General features: G+C 49.0%; 1 protein-coding gene across 1 annotated transcript in view; it reads left to right on the forward strand.

Annotated features, from left to right (window-relative positions):
* Nucleotides 1–18,455, forward strand: part of ADORA1 (adenosine A1 receptor) — a 38,415-nt gene that overhangs the window by 17,046 nt on the left and 2,914 nt on the right. The gene's annotated exons all lie outside the window — the stretch shown is intronic.

Below are 18,455 nucleotides of genomic sequence, written 5' to 3' on the forward strand. Positions count from 1 at the left end.
TCATTCATTCAATCGTAGTTATTGAGTGCTTACTGTGTGCAGAGCACTGTACTAAGCGGTTGGGAGAGTACAATATAACAATAAACAGACACATTCCCTGCCCACAACAAGATTACAGTCTAGAGAGGGAGACAGATATTACTTTAAATACATAAATTACAGATATGTATATAAGCTGACACATTCTCTGCCCCCATCAAGATTACATTCTAGAGAGGGAGACAGATACTTTAAATATATTACAGATATGTATATAAGTGCTTTGAGGCTGGGTTGGGGGCGGTGAATGAAGGGAGCAGGTCAGGGTTACACAGAAGGGAGTGGGAAAAGAGGAAAGGAGGACTTAGGGAAGGCCTCGTGGAGGAGATGTGCCTTCAATAAGGCTTTGAAGTGGGGGAGAGTAGTTATCTGTTGGATTTGAGGGGGGAGGGTGTTCCAGGCCGGAGGCAGGATGTGGGCGAGGTGTCCGTGGCAAGATAGATGAGATCGATGACTTCTTGGGAATGGGGGTGGACTGACCATCTGCTGTCAAAGTGGACAGAGTTCCAAAGGAAGATCACGTGGGCGATGCGGGGGAGCAGGGGCTTCTGTCTGAGCAGTAGCTCCCCTGCTCCTTTGTGAAGGATAAGGAACCTGGAATGACGCTAAGGAGCCAAGTGGTTTAGAACACAAGATTAAGGAATTTGGGGCTTCTACCAGTGTTCTCCACATCAGGGGACTGGCTCCATTATTAAATAAATACCCCTGCCTCATCCCTGAAGAAAAATATCAAATTATGGTCTTGCTGGGGCTATTTTTCTGAACCTGATTAGGGCCCAAGAGATTACAGTGTCCCTGGGAGAGGGAGTTGTGGAAAAGCAAGAAACATACAATGTGGTTTGTGTGAGGCTCTCCGAGGGCGAAGGAAGACAGCAGGGGAAGGAAACAATAGAATGGGCAGGAGGGGGAGGGGAAGGGGAGAGTGTGTGTGTGTGTGTGTGTGTGTGTGTGTGTGTTATTTTTCAGTGGAGAAATAAGGCTGTAGGAAGGTTTATCCATGAGAAAAATAATAATAATAATAATTCATTCATTCAATAATATTGATTGAGCACTTAATAATAATGATGGTATTTGTTAAGCACTTTCTGTGTGCCAAACACTGTTCTAAGTGCTGGGATAGAAACAAGGTTATCTGATTGTCCCACGTGGGGCTCACAGTCTTAATTCCCATTTTACAGATGAGGGAACTGAGGCACAAAGAAGTTATGTGACTTGCCCAAAGTCACACAAGCTGACAAGTGGTGGAGCCGGGATTAGAACTCACATCCTCTGACTCCCAAGCCTGTGTCCTTTCCACTAAGCCAAGCTGCTTCTCCTAAGCCACGCTGACCTTATCACTCCTCTCCTCCACCTCCTAAGAAGTAAAGGGAGAATTTCAAGTCTTCCAGAAAAGCAGCAGGATTGGATCTCCCCGCCCCCAAACCCCCTGCTAGCACTGGCCCAAGCCAAGGAAGTGCAGAAGGAAGTAATGCTGGAGGAAAGGCAAAGAGAGACCCTAGAGGAGCAGTGTGTGTGCGTGCCTTCGTACACTGATTGCTGTGTGAGGGCTTTCTGGAGCAGGGTGATCCAGACAGTTGGGGAAAGGGGAGGAGGGCCAGCTTCTGGACCTGGAAGACTGGGAACAATTGTGGACTCAGGGAGGCCATGACAGATTCTGGCCCCAGGGATTTTTTTCCCAGTAGGAGTGATCCGGCCAGGATGCTTTGGGTACCTGAAGACAGGGGATGAGACCCATCCAACTCTAGAGGACCGGTCCAACCTAGATGTGCTAGGACAGTTATTTCTGAAGTCCCGAAGAGCTTAGAGAACAGTTGAAACAGCAATCGCCGTCACAACAATGGAGCGATAGAGCTCTTTAAGAAGGGGAAGAAGGTTGATGCACGAAACCCTTCTCCGTAACCCTGTCTACATGACAAACAGTGCCAATCTTTGGTTAATCTAAATGATTTGCTGCAGCCTTCACCCTGACTCAGGGTCTTTCAAGCTAGCCAGATTTTTCACTTGAAGCCTGATCCACCCAAATTTTTCACCTGAAGGCTGATGCATTCGAATGGATTTATAGCTGTTTTTGGAAAACATCCAGGTCCTTTGCCCAGAGCAGGTGGCTAAGTTGATTTGCCTCTGGATCCATTATAGTCTTACCGAGTTGCGTCTGCACTATTTCCGAGTCCCCCAGGAAATACATCCCCCAGGAAATAATAGCAGTAGATAAGGAACAGGGTGGTTTAGTGGATACAGCACAGGACTCGTGGTCAGAGGACCTGGGTTCTAATCTCATCTCCTTCAGTCACCTGCAGTGGGACCCTAAGACACTTAACTTCTCTATACATCAGTTTCCTCAGCTGTAAAATGGGGATTTGATACCTGTTCTCCCTTCTCCTTAGACTGTGAGCCCCATGTGGGACAGGGACTGTGTCCAACCTGATTAGCTTTTATCTAGCCCATTGCTTAGAATGGTGCTTGAAAGGTAGTAAGTGCTTAAATACAATAATAACAACAATAATAATGAAAATAAATTAGTGAATCCCCACAGCCTGACAGTGCATAAATTCCCTCCCTGCACTCTAGAAGGTTCTGGGTGCTTTTTTGTGGTAAACTCATTCACGCTGTATAAATAAATCATTTCAGTGGAGCAGAAGTCATTTGTTCGGCGCATAGATAAATATATTCGCAGAAGACGCCGCTGAGGGTGAAGTATGTGTATATCTGGCCTGGCCCTTTTATTCACTAATGTTTAGTGAAAGCCTTCTGGGCTCCGAGCACTGCCCTAACTCCGTGGGAGAAAAAGTTAGGGAAATCGACCAAGTCCCTCCCCTCAAGAAGTTGTCCATGAAACGGAAATTTAGGATCTAATCTAGATGCAAATTCTGTTGTGCTTTTTAGGGTCCATGGTGCTCTGGGTTGCAGCAGCACTTGTGGGAGGGGAGGGGGGGAAAGAGGGTGACTAGGGACACTGTCCCCAGGATGCTACCGGAGCTCTGATGCCATGAGGCCCCCGGAGGATGGTGTACAGCAACCGAAAGGCCCTGGGAGGTCCCCAGACTGGAGAAGGCGTTCTAGCCAAAGCGCGAAGTCAGCAGGGCCGAGAGAGGGATCTCTTGTGGCAAGTAGAGGAGAGTGGAAATCTGGGCAGCTCTGCCTCTCAGGATGACGGCTAAATGCCAAATATTAGCAGAACAGCCCTGACATGTTTGTTTTCCCATCAGACCAGGAAGTCGGGGCAAAGGGAAAGGTGTCAAGGGTCTGGAAAAGGGGGTGGACACCATGTCTCTGGCCAGAGGCTGGCTTCTTGGGAAGAAATATTGCTTGGGTTGGACTAGCCATTGGATGGTCAAGCCAAGTGGTTTGGGGACATCAGGTCCAGAGCGTGAAAGAAACCAGACTAGATGGAAGAAAGACCGAAATAGAAGTGTGAATGGTCCCTTCCCTCGTTCCCCTGGTCTGGGGGGCCGGGCGAAGAAGAGTGTCTTCTACCTACCTACTTGATGATCCAGATTTTGAGGTTCAGCAACCCAAGGGGTTTCCTGGTCGGTGAGGGTCCCCTCATCACATTGACCTTGAGAAGAGAGAGACTTGTCAAGCTTGGTCCCTTGGCAGAAGCAACTAAGGGAATGAAGAGCATCTGCTTCTCTATGGCACACACCAATTTTCCAGTTTGGACACCTCAGAAACTGACACTGTGTTTCTATGAGCAGCTTGCCTCATCTGACTTTGAGCAAAGGCCGAACTCTTTATAGGGCAGTAAAGAGTTGGTTAAATAATGAAGCAGCATGACCTAGTGAATAGAGCACATACCTGGGAGTCAGAAGGACTGGGACTCTAATCTTGGCTCTGTCACTTGTCTGCTTTGTGACCTTGGGCAAGTCACTTAACTTCTCTGTGCCTCAGTTAACTCATCTCTAAAATGGGGATTAATATTGTGAGCCTCATATGGAACATGGACCGTGTCATCCAATACATGTTCTCCCTCCACCTTAGACTGTGAGCCCCATGTGGGATAGGGACTGTGTTCAACATGATTATCTTGTATCTGCCTCAGCGCTTAGTACAATGTGTGGCACATAGTACGCCCTTAACAAATACCATTTTTTAAAAAAGTGCTCCGAACTGTGTAAAGCACAATGGACAGAGTGGGAGTGGAAATCTTACAGGTTGGTGGGCTCCATCAATCAATAATATTGACTAAACACCTACTGTGTGTAGAGCACTGTGCTAAGCACTTGGGAGAGTAGTTAGTAGAGTTAGGAGATAGGATACCTTCACTCAAGGAGTTTACAATCTAATGGGAAAGACAGTATTAGAAATTAGGGACAGGAGGAAGCTATAGAGTATGAAGATAAGTACCTAAGTGCTTTGGGGTCTGGGAGTACTTAAGTGCTTAGGACTCACTTAAGCGTCAGGTGGGCAGATTAGAAATCAATGGGGGAAGGTCTCCTGGAGGAGAAGGGATTTCAGGAGGGGTTTGAAGATGGGGAGAGCAGTGGTCTGTCAGATTTGAAGGACATGAGCAAGACACTGGTGGCAGGAGAGATGAGAAGGAGGTACAGTAAGAAGATTAGCTTGGGAGGAACGAAGAATGTGAGCTGGGGTGTAGTGGGAGAAGAGACCGGATAAATAGAGGGAGAACGCTGATTGAGTGCCTCAAAGCCAGGGATCAGGAGTTTCTGCTCATTTGAATCTATCTATCTGGCAGTTCTAAATTATCTGTGTTTCCAATGACTCCGTGGGATTTATTGAGCACTTGCAGAGAACTCTATTAAACACATGGGCGAGTACAATATAACAGAATCGATAGATATGTTTCCTGCCTGCAAAGAGTTTGCTTCATCCAGATGTCTCCTCCCTTCCTGATATCTCCTCACTCCATCACAAGTCTTCACCCCCTAATTCCCCATCCTGTTCCTTCTTTCCCTCCTCTCCTTAAATCCTCTTTCTCATTCCTTTTCTTTTTAACCAGTAGCCAAGAATTCTGTAAATTGGAAATGAGGAATCAGGATATTTGGGTGCCAGGGAGGCAGGTCTGGTTTCATTACTTCCCTCTCGAGAGTAAGCAAGCAGCTCCTGTGTTCATCTTCTCCCTCTCCACTAAGACATCCCTTCATTCCTCTCAAGATAATCTTCTTACTAGTGCCTCCTTCTCATCTCTTTTGCCAACAATATCTTGTTCATCATCCCAGGTGATGATGATGCTGATGATGGTATTTGATAAGCTCTTACTATGTGCCAAGCACTGTTCTAAGCACTAAGATAGTTACCAGATAATCAGATTGGATGCAGTCCCTGTCCCACATGGGGCTCACAGTCTTAATCCCCATTTTACAGATTAGGGAACTGAGGTACAGAGAAGTGAAGTGACTTGCCCGGGGTCACGCAGCAGACAAGTGGAGGATCCAGATTAGAACCCAGGTCCTTCTGACTCCCACGCCCATGCTCCTTCCATTAGTCCACACTCCTCCCCGTGCTCCCCTTAATCCAGTCGCCCCTCCCTATGCTTTTCTTGCTCCCGGTAACTCCTCCTGGTGCTCCCCCTTCCCCAGGCACTCCTCCCTATGTTCCTCTTGCCCCCAATAACTCCTTCTGGTGCTCCCCTTGCCCCAGTTGCTCCTTTTACCCCCAGGCACTCTTCCCTGTACTCCTCTTCAATCAATCAATCAATTGTATTTATTGAGAGCTTCCTCTGTGCAGAGCACTGTACTAAGTGCTTGGGAGAGTACAGTAAAACTGAGTTGGTAGACACGTTCCCTGCTCACAAGGAACTTGCAATTTAGAGGCCTTAACTCTAGTCGTTCCTCCCTATGCTTCCCCTTTTTTGTGGCATTTATTAAGCACTTACTAGGTGCCAGGCACTGTACTAAATGCTGGGGTAGATTCAAGATTATCAGGTTGGACACAGTCCCACGTCCCAGATGGGGCTCATTTCTAAATCCCCATTTTACAGATGAGGCAACTAAGACCCAGAAGTGAAGTGATTTGTCCAAGACCACCCAGCAGACAAGTGGCAGAGCTGGGTTTAGAGCCCAGGTCCTTCTGACTCCCAGGGCCATGCTCTATCGATTAGGTGAGGCTTCTCTTTTTTTATTTGGTATTTGTTAGGTGCTTACAGTTCTCATGCAACTAGTTACTCCTCCTTACACTCTCTTTGTCCCTGGTCACTCTGCCCCGTGCTCCCCTTATGCCTAGCTTTGAGAATACAAGTGTCCACCTGCCCAGAAACCAACACAGCCTTTTCTGCAGAGCTGTAAAAGGACCTGGACACAACCTTTCAGCCTGCAAATGCACAGGTTGAGATGGGGCCTGTCTGAAGGCTCCCAAAGACGGGGATGATGAGGTGAACCTGGATTTCCTCCATCCTCCAAACTCACGGCAAGCGGTCAAGGGGCACCCAGTGAAGCTTGACGGGGTGGTCGCTCTGGGGACAGGAAAGGAAACTCCGCTTCACTCCCGTGGTAGTCAGCAGATGGGATTTGTTTCCACAGGAAGAGGTATGGTCAGAAAAGATCTGTTGGCTTATATGGGCTTTGATAAGTTCAAACAATTGACCAATGGTATTTATTGAGCATTTACTGTATGCACTGTACTAAGTACTTAGGAGAATACAACTCAGTAAAGTTGGTAGTCACATTCCTTGCCTACAAGGAGCTTAAACTCTAGGAGGTGAGAGGGATTGTCAGGGTTGAGAAGTCAAGGTTGAGAGGGCCATATCCCATTACAAGAGAGAAATTAACAATGGGTGAGCTAAGGATGACCGTCGTCCGCCTCCTTCAAACATTCTGTTGCCTCTGAATGTGCCAGAATCACGGGTTATTTTGATCTATTTTGGTTATGCCCTGTTGTGGAGAAGCACTGTGGCCTGCTGGAAAGAGCACGGACCTGGGAATCAGAGAACCTGGTTCTAATCCAGGTTCTGCCACTTGTGTGCTATGGGCAAGTCACCTTCTCTGGCCTCAGTTTCTTCATTTGTGAGATGGGGATTCAGTGCCTGATCTCTCTCCTGCTTGGACTGTGAATCCTACACGGGACAGGGACTATGCCTGACCCGATTATCTTGTTCTATCCCACTGCCTAGTACAGTGCTTAGCAAAAAACACAAATATTATGATTATTTGTAGGTCAGTGCTCATGGAAACTCAGAACAAAGGAGACAGAAAGGAGATTCAGCGTTTATGGGTCTCGTCTGATTTCATTTTGGTTCCCTCTGAATTTCTTCTTCATCCAGTGAGGGGTGGGTGGGTGCCATGACTGCCTTAATCACACCTGTGATGAAACTAAATTGGAAGGTGTTGCCAACACTGTTTATGACAGAAGTAATCAGGCAGGAATAGGTGAGACCAGTGGGGGAGAAGAGAAAGGAATGAGTCAGCCTCATAAATACACCCAGGGGAGAGAAAGAGCGCTCTTCCCCTCCTCTTTAACAGTGGTCAGAGCTGAGAGGTGCTCAGAGTCAGGTTTAATTTCTTCTTTTTTAAATAACATTTATTAAGCACTTGCTATGTTTTAAGTAGCAAGCACATGTAGGGCATCTACAAGATCTTTCATTCAATCCTATTTATTGAGCACTTACTGTGTGCAGAGCACTATACTAAGCACTTGGAAAGTAGTCTCTGCTCACACCAGAGTTCACGGTTTAAGAGCAAGAGAGGGTAGGTATAATAATAATAATGACTGTATTTGTTAAGCGCTTACTATGTGCCAAGCACTGTACTAAGCACTGGGAGAGATACAAGCTTATCAGGTTGTCCCATGTGGGGCTCAGTCTTAATCTCCATTTGACAGATGAGGTAACTGAAACACAGAGAAGTTGTGACTTGCCCAAAGTCACACAGCTGACAAGTGGAGGAGCCAGAATTAGAACCCACGACCTCTGATTCCCAAGAGCATGCTCTTTCCACTAAGCCACGCCGCTTGAGGGAACCAGGGTCCAGATAGCTTTTTCATTCATTCATTCGTATTTATTGAGCACTTACTGTGTGCAGAGCACTGTACTATGCCCTTGGAAGGTACAATTAGGCAACAAATAGAGACAATTCCTACTCAACAGTGGGTTCACATTAAGATTAAGTGACTTCCCCAAGGTCACATAGCAGGCCAGTGGCAGAGCTGGGATTAGAACCCAGGTCTCTGAGGCCTCTTCACTCCCGGATCCACGTTCTTTCTACAAGACTATGTTGCCTTAAGCTGAGAAACGTTCATATTCATTCAATAGTATTTATTGAGCGCTTACTATGTGCAGAGCACTGTATTAAGCGCTTGGGATGAACAAGTCGGCAACAGATAGAGACAGTCCCTGCCGTTTGACGGGCTTACAGTCTAATCGGGGGAGACGGACAGACAAGAACATACATGTGCAGGTGCCCACAACACACTTTGGGGTGTATGTAGGTGGCTAGAGAGTCCAGGGGTTATAGTGGACTAGGGTTGGGAGCCAGGACTTTGGGGTTCTGCCAACAGTTCCACCCTCTGACCTTAAGGAAATGGCTCATGCCTCCCTGTCTCTAGGCTTTGATTCTCTCCTCTGGCATTAAGGTTGGCTCATACAACTAGGCAGACTGACTTCTCTGGCAAAACCACTTGGGCCCTGCTTGCCTCTTCTTTCTGTGTTCTAACATTTCCATTAATGGCATTTGGCTCTATTTGCTTTCTCCAAACTGGGGCTCTGTCAGTTTGAAATTTTCGTGAATGGTGGAAAGAGGCTTTTGATTTGATCATCCACCTTCCTCACTTTCCACCCTTCCCCTTGGCCAGACACGAGTCATTTAGCATGGACCTGCGGAGGTAGGATAAAGTGGCAGAAAATGAGTTTATCGATTGTGGTGGCCATACCCAGCGGACCTGGCTTGGTTCCCCCTGCCAGCTGCTCTGAACTGGCCTGCTTGCTGCTCTGGAAGACCCAGGGGCATTGCCAGAGCCCTGGGGAAGCTTCCGCAGAGGGGGATGTCCGGCTGTCCTCTGCCTCCACTCAGGATTGAAATGTAAGAGGTGAGCAGAATCTACAGCAGGAAGAATTGAGGATAGGCTTTGAGAAGAACTTCCAGATTGGGTGGGGTGTGGGACACTAAAACAGCATAATGAAAGAAGCCTGGGACTCTCCTCCCCGATATTGGATGATTGGGGGACAGTTCTACCTGCCTGGGATGATTAGGGGACAGTTCTTTGTGGAGGCAGGAGAATGGATAAGATGACCTCAGGTTCTACAGTTTTCTTAGTCCTTTCAGGACCCTCAACGCTTTGTAGGTGGGGAAATGCCCGCCCCCCCAGAGACAGCAGGTGTGTTTTTCTAAGGGATTCTGGAAAAGTCATTGTGTTTGACCTCAGGGGTCCAGAGTCCCCAGTCTTCTGCTACAGCCCCAAGCCTCTGTATCTACGCAGGCTGCAGCGGGCAGGCCCTGTCCTGGCTTTATTGAAGCGACATCTTCTCCAAGAGGCCTTCCCTGAATAAGCTCTCTTTTCCTTTTCTTCATCTCCCTTCTGCATCGCCTTGACTTTCTCCCTTCATTCATTTCCTATTCCGGCCCCACAGTGCTTATGTACATATCTGCAATTTATTTATATTACTGTATGTCTCCCCCTCTAGACTGTGGTCTCTCACTGTGGTCAGAGAATGTATCTATTATGTTGTTATACTGTACTGTCCCAAGTTCTCAGTACAGTGCTCTGCACATAATAAGTGCTCAATAAGTACAAATGACTGACTGACTGACTTCTTGAGGCTGCATTGGCAGGCTGGGTCTTTCCCACTGCTCCTGCCCTCCTCCCTAGCCCATCCCTTTGGCAGTCACAGGTCATTATGAGAAAGAAGGGGGAGAGTCATTAAGAGAATGTGCTTGGCCCACTGCCCCCGTCCGGGCGGGGGCTTGGCATTCCTTCCCGGACTGCGGTGCTGGCCGAGCATCTGGCTGCTGGGCGTCTGCAGGGGGTGTTGAAGAAAGCTGGCACCCGGATGGGGCTGGCAGCTGAGAGATTGTAAATACTGAAGCAGAGCATGGGGCTGGAGGAAGGGGCATTGGAGACTGAGGAGCAGAATCCACTGTGAAGAAGGGACCTCACACTTTCTGCTGGCTGACATCTAGTCTACATTGTCACTGGGCAGGAGGGTGGGCAAGTGAGGAGGTTTGGACTGAAAAGCAAAGGTCGGGGGGAGCTCAGAATTCAGGATTGGCTCACTGCATCCTACTGCCACAGGAATGGTGGAGACTAGACGTTGAGAAGAACGTCTTGGTGATGAGGACTGGGAGGTCCCGGAGGGGGAGGTTGAGGGGGGCATTTCCTCCCATGGAGGTCACAGGAGGACTGGCAAGGTAGAAGGCTCACCATCATTAGCAGTGGCATTTATTGAGCACTTACTATGTGCAGAGTGCTTTACTAGGTGCTTGGGATAGTGTATTCTGTACACTACAGAAGAGTTGGCAGGCACAGTTTCTGTTCACAAAGAGCTTACAGTCCAGAGGGGGAGACACACATTAATATGAATGAATAATCTATAATATATAATTTAAGATATGTACATAAGTACAGTGGGGTTGAAGGTGAGGCAAATATCAAATTCCCAAGTTCACAGATCCAAGGACACAGATGACGCAGATGGAAGAGGGAGTCAGAGAAAAGAGGGTTTACTAGGGGAAGGTCTCTTCATATTTTTTTTAATCGTATTTGTTTAGCCCTTACTATGTGTCAAGCACTCTTCAAAGCACCGGGGTAGATGTAAGTTAATCAGGTCGGACACAATCCCTGTACCACAGGAGATGGTTTTTCAGGAGGACTTTAAAGGAGAGGAAGTAGAGTGAAGAGGGAGTTCTAGGTGGGAGCACCGGTCCAAAGCCGGGAAGGGTTTGAGTAAGGTCCGGTTAGGGGGTTATCGGGATGGGGGTGGAGAGGGCACGTTGCTGGAGTGTGGCAGGAGAAGAGAGAAGGCAGGTAAGAGGGAGATCCAACTCTACCCGGAGCACTGAAGTCACTGGGCAGGAGTCAGTGGGGCCTAGTGGAAAGAGCCCAGGCTTGGGAGGCAGGAGGTCTGGGTTCTCCCCCCACCTCCAGCACTTGCTTGCTGTATGACACTGGGCAAATCATTTAACTTCTCTGGGCCTCAGTGTCCTCGTCTGTAAAATGGAGATTTAATATCTGTTATTACTACTTCTACTACTACTAATAATAATCATGGTATTATGGTAAGAGTCATGGTAATCATGACTCTGCTTGACTACTTGTTTTGTTTTGCTGTCTGTCTCCCCCTTATAGACTGTGAGCCTGTTGTTGGGCAGGGATTGTCTCTATGTGTTGCCAAATTGTACATTCCAAGCGCTTAGTACGGTGCTCTGCACACAGTAAGCACTCAATAAATCCGACTGAATGAATGAAGTATTCGTTAAGCACTTACGCTACTGCAAGCACTATACTAAGCGCTGGGGTAGATGCAAGATAATCAGGTCCCACATGGGGCTCACAGTCTAAGAAGGGAGAACAGGTACTGATTTCCCATTTTTCAGGGAACTGAGGCACAGAGAAGTTAGTGACTTGCCCAAGGTTACATAGCAAGTAAGTGGCCTAGCCGGGTCTAGAGCCCAGGTGTTCTCACCCCTAGGCCTGTGGTCTTTCCATTAGGCCATGCTGTCTCCCTCCTACTTAAACTGTGAGCCCCTCATGGGACAGGGACTGGGTCTGACCTGTTGATCTTGTATCTGCCTCAGCATTTAGTACAGGTCTTGGCACATTGTAAATGCCTAATAAATACTACCATTTTTAATTAGAGAACAACGTAAGTCACCTTTGGTTTAATTAGAGAACAACTTCAGTCACCTTTGGTTTGACAGGAAGGCTGACTAGAAAGCCTGTCAAGGCCCTTTCTTGCTCTCCAGAAATGGCAGCTGACTCCCCTCAGAGCTATTTATTGCTCCTCAGGTGGCTCTTTGGCTCTTCCTTTGCCACCTTTGCCAATCGGGAAGCAGCGTAGCTCAGTGGAAAGAGCACGGGCTTGGGAGTCAGAGGTAATGGGTTTGAATTCCAGCTCTGCCAGCTGTCAGCTGTGTGATTGTGGGCAAGTCATTTAACTTCTCTGTACCTCAGTTACCTCATTTGTAAAATGGGAATTAAGACTGTGAGCCTCACGTGGGACAACCTGATTACCCTGTATATATCCAGTGCTTAGAACAATGCTCTGCACATAATGAGCGCTTACAAAGACCAACATTATTACTATTATTATTATTCCTTCTGTCTGGTTGGACTCGACTGACTCCAGAGCCATAGACTCCTTGGCAGGAAGGACTCTAGCTCAGGCCGGAGGGTGATTTTACTCTCTCATTCCTCAGACTGAGAAGTGAGCCAAAGCACAGAAAGGGGAAGGCGGTGTCAAAGGTCACACAGCACGCAGAATCCAGAGCCTCTTCAGGGTGCATGGGAGGGTGAAGATTCTCCCAGGGGACAACTGGGGTGACCCAGAGAGGAGAAAATGACTCTTCCATTGCCCCAGGAGTAGGGTTCTGACTTCCAGACTCCCAGCTCGGTCTGCAGGAAAAGAGAACATGAAACAGAACTAGCCTCTTTAAACCTACCTGGCTAAGCTTCTCTGGCCAAACATCCCCGGCTGGAATTCCGGAGGCCCTTTGCTTCCGGCCCAGAGAATCCCCTCGTAAAACAGAATGGACAATTCCAAGCATTAGTGAAGAGGAAGTGGGGCTGGCTCTGAGGAATGAGAGAAAGGACTCCGGGGAGCCCAAGGCCACTCCGGTCCATGATGAACCTCAGTCAAGGTCAGTCACTTCGCAAACTGGCTTACTTTTGTTGGGGAGTGGCCACCTGTTGCTCTCTGGCTGTAAAAGGCCCGTTCTGGATTGGCTCCTCCATTCCACTGACCCAGGAATTCTTGAGCGTAGACTGAAGAAAAGACTTATTCACGGTAATAATAATAATAATAGTATTTGTTAAATACTAACTCTGTGCCAAGGACAGGGGTAGATATAAGATGATCAGGTTCTAACAGACTCCCTGACCCACATGAGATTCACAGTCTTAGAAGAAGGGAGGACAAGCATTGAATCCCCATTTTACAGATGGGGAAACTGAGGCCCAGGGAAGGTAAATGACTTTCCTAAGGTTACACATTTGGCAAGTGGCAGAGCCGCGATTAGGTCCTTGGTTCTAATCAAGAGAAGCAGCGTGGCCCAAGAGAAACAACGTGACCTACTGAATAAAGCATTGACCTGGGAGTCAGAAGGACTTGGCTTCTAATCCCTGCTCTGCCACTTGTCTACTGTGTGACCTTGGACAAGTCATTTAGCTTCTTGGTGCTTCAGTTACCTCATCTGTAAAATGGGGATTAAGACTATGAGCCCCATGTGGGACATTGGACTGTGTCCAACCTGATTACCTTGTATGTAACCTTGCACTTAGGACAGTGCCTGGCCCATAGTAACTAGAGAAACAGCGTGGCTTAATGGAAAGAGGATATGGGTTCTAATCCTGCCTCCACCACTTGTCTGCTGTGACCTTGGGCAAGTCACTTAACTTCTCTGTGCCTCAGTTAGCTCAACTGTAAAATGGGGATTAAGACTGCGAGCCCCACGTGGGACAACCTGATTACCTTGTATTTACCCCAGTGCTTAGAAGAGTGCTTGGCACATGGTAAGCGCTTAACAAATACTATCATTGTTATTAGCAAATACCATAAGAAAACCCCCAGTTCCTCTGACACCCAGGCCTGTGCTCTTTCTAGTAGACCACATTGCTTCCCAGAGAGAGCTGAGACCTGGGAAGACTGCTGACCAGCCAACGAGGGATGGGGAGAGGCAGATGGAAGAGGGTCCCACTTCAGCCCACCCGTTAGATGCTTCAGTTTGTCACATCCCACTTACAACCAGGATTATTTTTTTTATGATATTTGTTGAGCGCTTACTATGTGCCAGCCACTGTAGTAAGCCCTGGGGTGGATAAATGCTAATCGGGCTGGACACCGTCCCTGTCCCACATGGGATTCTCAGTCTTAATCTGCAGTTTACAGATGAGGTAACTGGGGCCCAGGGAAGCTAAGTGAATTGCCCAAGGTCACACAGAAGAGAAGTGGCAGAGTAGGGATTAGAACCCAGGTTCTTCTGACCCTCAGGCCTGTGCTCTATCCACTAGGCTACGCTGCTTCCCTGGATCTGAACAGAGTGTTTATCTTTCAAAGGATGATGTCTCAAGGGGAATAAGTCTAATGTAGTCAAAACTGGCCCCCAGAGAGGGGTTCCTCCAGGTAACACCCCTCCCTGGATTCCACCCCGGCTACCGCAGCCCCTGGGAGAATCGCTTTCCTCCCTCAGTAGGGAAGTCGTGCCTTTGCCCATGGCCATCAACTTCCAGCATCATGGCTGGGCCCAGGCAGAGATCAGCTGGCTTGTTTTCTTCCTTCCTGCCTGGTCTCTTTGTCCTTCAATGAATCACCCCAAAGCCAGCCACAGCATAGACTCCCACCCCATTCCTTGATTTCATTCACCCCACGCTGGAGCCTTCCCTTGTCTTGGGGAGAAATCGAATCAGTGGAGCCAGGAAGAAAATTGAGGCCCTGAGTTAGTTATGATTTGTTAAACGCTGACTCTGAGCCGAGCTCTCTGCTGGGCACCTGAGAAAACTCAGTTTGGATCCAGTCCCTGTCCATAAGGACTCTCCATCTGAGACCTGTAGAATGAGAAGATTAAATTACAGACCACAATCAGAATAAATTAAACAAAGAGTGTTAACATATGTGGTTCCAACAGAACTTGGAGGGGAGACCTCAGATCCTCAGGCTCCAGATCAACAGGCTAACAATCTTTAGCTATGAAAACCGCTGTCTCTTTTCCCCAGTCCCCTGACAGTCCTCTAGCTTGTAAATTCCTTGTAGGTAGGGAACATGTCCACCAGTTTTGTTATATTGAACTCTCCCAAGTGCTTAGTACTCAATAAATATCATTGATTGATTAAGCCTCGAAGGCCATGTCCCCCGGACTGAAAGTTCCTCGAAGGCAGGAATTGTGTCCGCCAACTGGATTGTATTGGACTCCCATGAGCTTTTAATACAGTGCTCAGCACATAGAAAGAGCTCAGTAAATACCACTTTGTATGACTGAATCACTCCCATGGAGTCGCACGGGAGGAAAGAGGCTGCCCCAGCTAGGAGAGCTCACAGTAACATATTGAATGGGTGAGTTGCTCTTTGCACGCTGGCAGTCTGGCTGTACTTATTGGATGGGTCAGAAGTGTGAGATGACAATTTCTTTGCCCCCTGAGGCTTGTCTTAAATTCCCAAGTGTGCAGAAGGCTGAATACAGATTTTCTTTCCGCCCCACCACTGCCAGGGTGAGATTATTCCATCATTATTATTATGGGGTGATTGCGGTCTGAGAGGAGGAAGGAAATAGTAATTTAATAATTGTGGTATTTGTTAAGCACTTTCTCTGTATCAGGCTCCATACTAAATGGCGGGGTAGATACACTATAAGCAGATTGGACACAGTCCCTGGCCCACTTGGGTCTCACAGTCTAAGGAGGAGGTAGAACAGGTATTTCATCTCCATTTTACAAGTGAGGAAACTGAGGTGCAGAGAAGTGAAATGATTTGCCCAAAGTCATAGAACAGGTAAGTGGCAGAACCAGGATTAGAACCCAGGTCCCACGACTGCCAGGTCTCACGACTGTGCCCTTTCCTCTAGGCTATGCTACTTCCCCACTGTCCCCTGGGGGTACTTATGGTGCAGAATTCAGGACCTCCAGAGTACTTCATGTGGGGCTGCTGACTGTGTCGGAGTCAGGCCGGGACTATGAAGCCATCGTCCTGAGCAGGAGTGCAGCCCTTCTGCAAAGCCCTTGGTGGCCCGGACCCAGATGCAGGCCACCCCCAGCCAGCTGCCTTGTGCCCATGTTGGCACTAGGCTTTGTGCTTCCCTGCTTCACCAAAAAACTGTCACAGGGGAGAGATTGCAGCAGAAATTCTCTGACTGCTATTGCACTCTTCCTTCTATTGAAAATAGGAAAGAACCTGGGAGTGGGGGGTCAGGAGACAGCAGGCCAGTGGCAGAGCCAGGATATGAACCCAGATCCCCTGACTCCTAGGCCAGTGCTCCTTCCACTCTTTCTACTAAGCCACACTGCTTCCCTGACCATGGTCATTCCCAGAATTGTGGAAACGAACACCAGCTAGAGATGCTGAAGCGGGTCCTGGACTGGAGGCAGGAAGTGACCAGCCCCCCCTCCCCTTAGGTGCTTTGGGGAAATAACCGGGACACCGGGATAAGGTTTCGGAGAGGTCTGTGACCCAGTCTGACTGCGGCAGGCATTTTGAGAAGGGAAGGAACTGTGCAAAATGGAGGCATCTGCACTGCCCCGGTTCTACCCGGCTCTTTCTGGCTCCCAGGCTCTGCTCCCTTGGGCCCATGGGAGAGGCCTGGGAGAGGTGCACTACCCTGCCCCTTTCCCCTGCCCCTTCCCCAGGGCAGCATCCTTCCCGTGAGAGCCAGCCCCCACTCCCCAACCAGGTGACCCAGACCCTTTCCCATGCAGAGAAAAAATAGCAAGGAAAACAGATTGGAGCTGATAACAGGAGAGCCAGGGTCAGCCCTCCCCCAGGCCTGTCCCAGGAGACTATCACCTCCTCACCTCAAGGCTTGTCAGAATAGACCGGGTCCCCCCTCCCTGCCCCAGGGACTTTCAGGCCTGAGCTCTAGTCTCAGCCTGAGGTTTCTGCCCACCTCCATTCCTCACTGGTCAGCTCATACCCTGCCCGAGTGCAGCGAGGTATGGGCGTAGAAAATCGACCTCATCCACTCTCTTGTTATAAACCACCTCAAAATGACAGGAATTGATCCCCACATTGCTTGGGAATTCTGGAAGGAAGGGGAGATGGAGGAGGACATGCTAGAGCACCTTCAGAGCCCCTCTCTTTCAAAGCAAACAAGGATAAGCCATCCCAGAGGGTCTGATGATAAGGGGAGGAAGGAGGCAAGATCTGCATAGGGAGAAGCCTTGTGGAACTGGGATTACATTTGGACTATGGGAGCAGAGGTGAGGAATTGGCTCAGGCTGGAGGGCGAGCCAGGGCGAGCCCCCTCCTCCCTCTCCCTTCTACATCACCATAACTTGCTCTCTCTAGACTGTAAGTCCTTATGGGCAGGGAATGTGTCTGTTTATTGTTGTATTGTACTCTCCCATTACAGTGCTCTGCGAAGAGTAAGAGCTCAATATATACCAGTGAATGAATGAATGAATGATTTCCCCAAAACTAGGGAATAGGTGATCCTGGGGGGTCGAGCTCACTATCTGGGAGCATCAAGGGGGGAGATCAGTTGCCCAGTTGGGCTGGGACCACCAGGTTCCTGAGCTGGGCAGAGGGAAGCCAGCGATGGCTCTTTCCTGCTGGACGTTTGCCCTTTGGGGAAACTGTGTCTCTTGCTTGTCTAAGCTGGGGTGATGGAGTCTCCCCCTCAGGAACAATACATGTAGCTTGGTCCTGAGTGGGAGGTATTTCTGATGTGGGGGTGGTGGGAGTGAGGCCTGTCCCCAGGAGCAGGAAGCCGATCCATGGAAACAGAGAGCCCCAGAACGGGGAGTAAGGAGAGCTCAAGATGGTGGCGAGGGGCTGCAGGCAGAGAGAGCCAAGATTTTGGAGGAGCATGGTGGACTTTCATGGAAACTCGTGGTGGAGATGGAATGAGGGTGGACCATTAAGGATAAAGTGCCTGGATTTGCTGCTGCTTGGGTCAGGTGCCAAGCCGCCAGTGAGTGGAAGCTCCCCCCTCGGCTCCCCCCGCAACTTCCCCTCTCCTCGCCTTCCCCTTGCTGTGCTCCTCAGCCCTTCCCTCTCCTCCTCCCTCATTCCTCCCCCCGCCTCTCCCCTCACCTCTCCTTGCCTTTCCTCTCACGCTCCCCTCGTCTCCCCCCCTCCACCTCCCAGCCTGGTTATTTTCTCCATGAGATGTTCCATCCATCTTGAACTGCAGTGGAAAAACCCAGTCGGGCATAGTGTGGACGCTGAGGATGCCCCATCCATCCACCTGGCAGAATTCCATGGGCTGCAGCAGCTGCCAGTCATCCCTGGTGGGGGTGGGGGCCTGGACCCCAGAAAGGTAGAGGGATGAACCCCTGCTCCCCACAATTGCCTGAGTTAATGCTGAGACCAACCAACAGCCCTCTCCATTAACTCTGGTGTAGTGTACTTAGAGAAGCAGCGTGGTTCAGTGCAAGGAGCACGGGCTTTGGAGTCAGAGGACATGGGTTCGAATGGGTTCGAATCCCAGCTCCACCACTTGTCAGCTGTGTGACTGTGGGCAAGTCACTTAACTTCTCTGTGCCTCAGTAACCTCATTTGTAAAATGGGGATTAAGACTATGAGCCCCATGTGGGACAACCCGATTCCCTTGTGTCTACCCCAGCGCTTAGAACAGTGCTCTGCACATAGTAAGCGCTTAACAAAT

The sequence above is a fragment of the Ornithorhynchus anatinus genome, chromosome 7 (assembly GCF_004115215.2).
Source record: "Ornithorhynchus anatinus isolate Pmale09 chromosome 7, mOrnAna1.pri.v4, whole genome shotgun sequence".
In the NCBI taxonomy this organism is placed as follows: Eukaryota; Metazoa; Chordata; class Mammalia; order Monotremata; family Ornithorhynchidae; genus Ornithorhynchus; species Ornithorhynchus anatinus.